The sequence below is a fragment of the Lethenteron reissneri genome, chromosome 51 (genome assembly GCF_015708825.2).
Source record: "Lethenteron reissneri isolate LAM-NWPU_2019-01 chromosome 51, ASM1570882v1, whole genome shotgun sequence".
In the NCBI taxonomy this organism is placed as follows: domain Eukaryota; kingdom Metazoa; phylum Chordata; class Hyperoartia; order Petromyzontiformes; family Petromyzontidae; genus Lethenteron; species Lethenteron reissneri.
In genome coordinates, this window is record NC_083829.1 from 2697307 (window position 1) to 2705538 (window position 8232).

The following is an 8232-nucleotide window of genomic DNA, read 5'->3' on the forward strand; positions in this document are numbered from 1 at the left end:
CGTTTTGGTGACCGGGTAAAAAAGCTGGTAATGCCACTCAGATCAGAAAAGAATACTCTAACTGCTGGAGTTTGAGATGTAGCTTGCTGCATGATCAAATTCAGCTGGTGTGCATAGCAATGCACATAATGAGCATTTTCATAATGTTCACGCACCTTTTGCTGCACACCAGCCCGCTCTCCCCTCATCACACTTGCCCCGTCGTATGCTTGTGCGATGAGTTTAGCTTTGTCATCATCAGTGAAAAGACTGTTCAGCCTCTCCAGAATCACACTGGCAATCGACTCGGCTGTTGTATTCAAGATAGGGATGAACTCATAGAAACGTTCTTGCACAGCATGGTCCGTGTCAATGTATCTGAACACAAGCACTAATTGAGTTTGTGTAGAAACGTCAGTAGTCTCATCTGCTTGAATTGCTACGAATCTAGCTGACTTCACCTCTTCCATTATATGCTCCCTGATGACTGATAGCATGCAATCCAACAGCTCATTTTGTACAGTCTTTGATGTACCTTTAAAGACTGGCAGTTTTCAAGTGCTCCTCAAACACCTCGTCTAGCGATGCTACCAAGTTGACCAGTCCACGAAAAATGCCAGCGTGGCTTGAGCCTTCGCTCTCATCTTTGCCCCTCAATGCTAATTCGAACAGGCCACAAAACTTCACACAGTCGATAAGACGGCCTAGAATTTGGCGGTTCTTACTAACCTCGTCATTGTGATGACGTACAGCTATCCGGTAACTGTCGTCCAACTGTGTGGCAATATTGACCGTCCTGAAAGCCGCCAATTTTAGGCAACTGTCCATATGCATCTTCGCCGTTTCATGCTTTTTCACCTTCTCCGAGAGATGATGCATATCGGTGACACCTGTAGTTGTCCATGCGATGTCCGTCCTTTTCTCGGGATGGAAGAGAATGCAGGGGTAGCAGAATAAAACATTAGCTACTTCGCAACCTGCTAGCCATTTTATTCGCTCGTACCAGTTCCTCAAGAATCCTCTTATATTTTTAAATTTGGTCTTGGTGGCCCTAACTCTTTAATTGACAATTTACCCTGATTACTACGACGGCTGAATGGTATTTCTTTTAATGACACGATATAATTAACTGCGTTCGCCATGACGTTGTTCAAGTTCAACTGGCCTCAACTCGCGAGATCTCCCAACAGTCTCTCTCGCTCTCGTTCTCTTTGTTATTTTTTTAATCACATTTGATAAAGATATTAAAGTAGTGTTTCATTTTTTCTTGTTCAAATTCAAAATTGTTTTCAAATATTATTTGTCACTTAATCTTAAAGATTTTTAATAGTGTATGTTTGTTCCCACCAATCGCTGCACAAGTTAAGGATACGTATGATGACATAAGCACGTTAGTGCGAGCCCTCCCGGAACCCATAGAGAATGCATTGCAGTGCCTGCAGTTCGAAAAAAAACATTTTTGAATGCAGAGTTGTAAAAAGTACTCAAAAATGTTACTCAAGTGAAAGTACAAGTACTGAGGGAAAATTTTACTCAATTAAAAGTATCTGGCTAGAATCTTACTTGAGTAAAAGTAAAAAGGTACCACATTAAAAGTGTACTTGAGTATTAAAGAAGTAAAAGTAACATCAAGAATGAAAACTAGAGATTCTTGTTTAAGCTTTTAATCTCAAAAAACATTAAATGAAATGCATACAATGTTTTATCCTGCTTTAGAACTGTTTGTATTTAATTATCAAACTATAAGTCTATCTAATGCCAGTATGCAGCATGCTACTCAAAGTTGTAAAACCTCAGATTTAACTTAAGCAGAAGCTGATTTTCAAAATTGTGAGTGTCAAGCCTAGCTCTTTTGGGGCTGAAAAGCAATCCTGCAGTGCTGAAAAGCCTTTCACAGGCAGCCGATGCAGGAAGAGGTGTATTAGTCTTGATAGAGAGGCTGCAAATATCAGTGAGCGTGAGCAGAGACTCCCTGGTGTCTGAAACACAGGCCAGATATTTATCCAACTCTTTGCTGGCTTCATGTGTTGTCGGTTTCAAGGAAGCGAAAAAATCTTCATCATCAGATGAACTGTTGGCCAATTCCTTATTGTGGTCCAAAGGCTCCAGATGCACTCTGATGTAGTCCATGCCTACAAGCAGAGTGAGCAGACACAGAGAAAGGTTTGGTTGAGGGGCTTTTCTGACTGGGAACAAATTTTATGGATTTTGTCATTAACTACATTTACGTGCAGTCATCTACATCTAAATGTCTAAAATCATGCAAATCCCTTATTTTAGCATACATTCTAACAGCATTTCCAAGCCACATATGATATGAGAGTTTTGTTTAAAGAAACACTGAGGGATAAGTACAACCTGCTGCAAGAATACTATACATCAATATTCATATTGAGATCAAAAGTGCAAAAAAATAAAAAATAACAAATATTGGTATGGCTCAAATGTTGCCCAAATTAGAATTCGTCAAGTGTATGTTGCTTGCATTCATTTACCTCGTTTTATGATGGTTTCATCATTTGTCCAAGAGGTCCGAAATTTAGGGAGAACGATGGCAGCTGCGATGATCTCAGGATCTTCAAACATATGCTTGAATCGTGTTTGGATTCCTTGTTGTAGGGCATCCACAAGTGGGTCACATTACCTGAGAGAACGGTGGAGTCGCTGAAGTATCAAGCTTAACTGATGGACACTAGGCAGCAGCCACCCCAGCTGTGTATTCGTTTCCGCTTGCAAGACGTCGAGTACTTTTGCAACTGGACGCATTGTGTTGGCCCACTCTGTCAAGAACAGCATTTCTGCTGGATTAAACCATCAGGAGAAATCGGCATAATCAAAGCATACTACAACAACAACAACCCACATTTGTTTACATCAATAGAGGGGAAAAACACTTAAATTGGAACCTCAAGAGAGGTGCATATATTCCTAAGTGCACCTTCTCCTGCTTCTTTGCAAATTTGAAGAATTCTGTCAACATCCATAAAAGTTGAATTCCACCGCGTTTGGTTTGGCCTTAAAAGCTGAAGCCTGCTTCTTGCTTCAACAGCTTCAGCTGCTAGAGCCGATCGGCTGCTTTTATTCCATAAAGCTTGGAATTTGCCAAAGACAGATCTGTAGAGTTTCTTGTAGTGTTCATTTGAGAGAGCTTTTTGGGCATCAATGCTTGAGACTAGGTTAAGTAAGTGACAGGCACACTTTTGATGTTTTGGTAGCTGGAATTCTAAGCCATCGTCTTGGTCCAGGACTCGAGAGGCATCTTGGAATTCCACACCATCACTTCCCTCACCACAGCCTTCAGAATCAGTGTCATCACTTTCACACCTTCTTGCCTCAGTCTCGATATCATTGTTTTCCACACCAAAAACTCTGAAAGCCTTCAGAAAGTTGGAACCACTGTCTGTGGTTGTGCAAACAACCTTGTCACGTATTTCATACTCTGAGTGGATATCATTCATAGCACTGGCCAGTACCTCAAAAGTATGAGAGCCCATTAATCTTTTGCAGGCAAGTGCAGCAGAATGTCTTTCAAGACTTTCAGGGTTGATCCAGTGAGCAGTTACACCAATGAATGACTTTCTACGTGCAGTCCAACAATCCGTTGTGGTTGCAATCCGTTCAACTTCACTCATGGCAGCAGTCACTTTCTGTTTCATGATCAGAGCAGCTTCAGCTATCTTGGAGCGTAAAGTAGGCCTTGTAATGACAGAAATGCCAGGCTGCAGTGTACTAATCAGCTCTTTAAATGATGGCAGATCAACAGTGCTGAAAGGATGAAGTCCTTGAATGATGTACCTTAATATAGCTTTGTTCACAGTGACTGGAGACACATGTTTGACTGGGAAAACTGAGTCAACTTTCAGTTGCTTACTGCTGGAAGCATGGGTGGAGGTCCCGATCTTTCTCTTCGGCGCTGTCAATTTAGAGTAGTTTTTGAGGTGATTTGGGTGCATTCTCTGTAAAAACAACAAATAAATATTTATATTCAATATAAATGTAACAATTACACATGCACTCTCTGATTACAGCATTAATAAAACTGACATTTGCATCCAATTGCACACTTTTGTTAAATACTTGTTGATTTTAGAAATACAGTAGCATTTAGTGACTATCAAACATTAATTTTATTTCTGATTATATTGACAAAAACACAGGACTGTAAGGCTGACATGACAGGGTGAATTGATTTCATTACATTAGTTTTGACGGTAACACTTTACAATAAGGTTCGTTAGTTAACTACATTAGTTAACATCAACTAATAATGAACTGCACGTATACAGCATTTATTAATCTTTGTTCATGTTAATTTCAACATTTACTAATACTTTATTAACAGGACCCTGCGGGGTGGGCTGGTAGGAACGAATAACCAAAGAATATAAACATAATACTGGTAGGAACGAAGTGGACCAGCCTACAATAGATTATATCGTCCGTCCGTCCGATGTCCGATTACGTGTAGCAACATCGCCCCCTACTGAAAACACTTGGCATGACCCTACAAAAACCTTCAGACTCTGTGAGGCTTTCCTGGCTAAACAAGTGTAACATTCCCTTATAATTCCCTCAGATAGCTTTTAATTAAAACATTTAAATTAATGAGGCTTTCCTGGCTAAACGTGTAACATTCCCTTATAATTCCCTGAGATAGCTTTTAATTAAAACTTTGAAATTTAATAAAAAAAACTCACAGCGCCCTAAAGCCTACAGCTAGGCCTAAAGCCTAGAACTAGGCCTCAAAGTCTCCCTTCGTATCGTACCCCCGCGTGTGTGAAAGGGAGTTAATGTTTAACAATGTTACATTCCCTGATGTTTTTAAATAGAAACATTTACATTTAAAGCTTTTACATTAATAATTAAAACATTTAAATTATACATTAATAACTAAAACATTTAAATTAAAAATTAACTGATTAGTACACTTATATTCTTTGATTATTCGTTCCTACCAGCCCACCCCGCAGGGTCCTGTTGTATTATTACACTTGTTTAGCCAGGAAAGCCCCACTGAGTCTAAAGGTTTTTGTAGGGTCCTGCCAAGTGTTTGCAGTAGGGGGGCGATGTTGCTACACCTAATCGGATGATCCGAAGGGGAGATCAATATGCTTCCTTAAGTTTGATGGCGAACTTTTGAAGGCCGATATTTCCTTATTAAGCGGGAGACAAAGGACACATTTCATCTTGAATTAATCCTTATTAATACCACTAAAAGAAAAGAATTCGCTAAGATACGGCCACGGGTGCTCTTGATCCTGTGGCTGATTTTGGACTGTGCTCGCAGCTGAATCACGTTCTTCCTCCATTTTCTTCCACTGATTGACTGTTATAATTTCTCTAATTTCCAGGTCAAGGTGCTGTGCATTGTGGTAATAGATGTGACATGACGTCACTTCCAAAGGACCAATGAACATGTCTGACCAATTTCATGTAATGTGAAAACGATTTTCATAGGCAGAATAAATAACATTTAAATTAAACTGGGCATCAGCGCAATTCGATTGGTTTGGTAATATCAAGGGAAAATAGAATGAAGTGATCTCCAAAAAATAAGTACTTTTTGACTGTAAATAAAATTGTAAGGAGTAAAAATTACTTTTTTTTTCTAAAAAAAATGTAATTAAGTAAAAGTTAAGTATTGATTTTTATTCGTACTCAAGTAAAGTAAAAATCCCCAAAAATAATACTTAAGTACAGTAATCTGGCTTAGCAATCATTGGAAGGACGTAATAAACCATTTCGGATCTTAACTGATTGTGTTCACGTTTACGGTGACTTTCAGACCACGTTCCACTCACTGGCATTGTATTCTCCGCAGGGAATGGATTCTTTGCTCCGCTGCAAGTTTTCCCCCCACGACTCACCCATTGACACGACGGTCAATGGTACAGTGTATAATAACAAATAGTATAACATTTATATGCTTAATACAATGTACAAGTAATATATAGTATCGTAATTGTATAGTTAACATATAGCAGTGTGATACACATTAGGGTGGGTAGAATAATACATAGTGTTATATTAAAATGTATAAGGTATAGGGTGGTTTATAGCAATAGAGTATATAATTTAATGTTGGATTTATCTATGGCAGTATATAATACGGTGTATGCTCGTGTGATGTAAGAGAATAAAGTTTAGATGGAAGCATATTATATAATTTTTACGACGTAGAATTGTAATGTATTACTTGCTGTTAGTAACTCAGCTTATTGTAGAGTATAGTAAGTATACTGATGGTGCTATGCAGTTTATACTTTAGTTTTTTATGTAGTTTATACTTTAGTTTTCTACGTGGTTGTTTAGTAACTGCAGCTACATACTATTAACATTCCTTTCCTTTGTTAATGCTACTCCCTGCACCCTCCCTTGGTGCTGCTGATCCTGCATAATGTATGGGCATAAATTACTTTGAAACCCCCCGCCCACCTCCTACGCATTTGCCATGAATATGCTAAATTCCTCTTGATATGCACATTCTTTTTGTTAAGGCGCTCTTCTTGCACCTCCAACCCAGCGTATATATAAGCTCCTAGCTTGGCAGTGTCTCATTCTTCACCTGAAGACGGCTGCTTGCGTTGTAGCCGAAACGTCGTGAGAATTATTTTATTTTATTATGTTTTATTTTTATTATTTTATTACTTTCCTTCTACGTGACTTTACCGAAAGAACCAAGAAGATGAATCCCTGCAGTCACGAAAGCTTTAAATCGAAATAAAGCCGGCCCTCTGAACGAGTCCGGCAGTGTTCACCAACTCAAGTCTGAAGACATCTAAGACCTGAAGACTGGACCAGCACCCGGGGACTCTCAACCGAGGCTCTTGTCAGAGCCGCGTTGTAGAGGACTGGTGGTGGGACCCATACCCTGGCAGGGTCGGGTCGATCTAGCCTCCCTTAGCGGCCATGGCAAGGGACCTGGGTGTAGAGTAGCCCGGAGTGTGTAGGACACACTGGAAGGGAGGCTGTACCTCCCTTTGGCTATCGGGTTGAAGGGGCCATACCCCTTTGTGCTATAGTCGCTGTTCGTAGAGTTGTTGAAATAAACGCGTTGCCTCCAGAGGTCGTCAACGTGTAGTTAGTGAGACACACAACATAAACATGAGTCATAGCGATAAGGTCTAGGGTCTAAGACAAAGGTCCAATAGAAGTAGAATGGTTGTGGATGCGCTTTGATTCAAAAGTTTGTTTACCACAGAGAATATTGATGTGTACTCTTTGGTACAGGTAGGAACAATGTTCCACACTGCCCACCAGGCATTTTTGTCTGTCTGTCTTGACTGTCTGTCGTGCATAAATAAATACATAACATAAACAGCTCTTTGATTGGTGGAGACCTACTGCCGGGTACGGAGAGGGGAGGTGCCTAAGGGAGGCGGGTCAGGGGAGGGGCCTAAGGAAGGGGGGAGTCGGGAGAGGGGCCTGAGGGGGGGGTCAGCGGAGGGGCCTGAGGGAGGGGGGGTCAGGGGAGGGGTCTAAGGATATGGGGGGAGGGTGCTCAGGGGAGGGGCCTAATGGGAAGGGGGGTCAGGGGAGGGGCCTAAGGGAGGGGGGGTAAAGGGAGGGACCGATAGTTAAGGGGGCTGGCTACCTGGCTGGCTGCCAGCGTGGTGGGGATGTAGCTCAGTGGGAGAGCGCACGCTTTGCATGTGTGAGGCCCGGGGTTCAATCCCCGGCATCTCCATGTCGGAAGCTTTTATTTAATTCATTTTTCCAACAAAGTTTCAATTCCAAAATCAATTGGCTGTGTCAATGTCCCTGTAATAGGGGTGCACATGAACTCTCGTAAATATTACCCTATATGAACGATACCTTCGGATGAATTTGTGTTGATTTCAGGAACTTGCTATTTGTATAACTAGCAATGCACACAGTGATCAAATGGTTTATTTAAACATTTGTAGATGAAAGCAAGTGCTTAAAAGTATCCAGAACACTTTTATTTCCGAATTAAATATTTCAAAGAATAAATTAATTAGGACAGCATTATAGTATCCATCCACATGTATTCTTGTTATTTCTTTTGTATCTTACTACTGTCCCTCCCGGCCATATCTAGTGCCACACTCAACTCTACAAATGGCTACCCGCGTTACTTCGCGTCAATACTTATTGCTAAATTTGCAACTACACCTGCTAATGAAACAACTTATAGACACTTCTACACTCCATCATTATATCCTTTTAAACCCTATCTTTGTCCCATTACTTCACCAGCACTCCTTCCAAACTTCATTCTGCTCTTAAAAA

The 8232-nt window shown here is 40.6% G+C and overlaps 1 non-coding gene across 1 annotated transcript; it reads left to right on the top strand.

Annotated features, from left to right (window-relative positions):
* Nucleotides 1–7594: 7594 nt before the first annotated feature.
* On the top strand, nucleotides 7595–7666 carry TRNAA-UGC (transfer RNA alanine (anticodon UGC)). Its single transcript has one exon. It is a non-coding gene; the product is annotated as a tRNA-Ala (tRNA).
* Nucleotides 7667–8232: the final 566 nt, after the last annotated feature.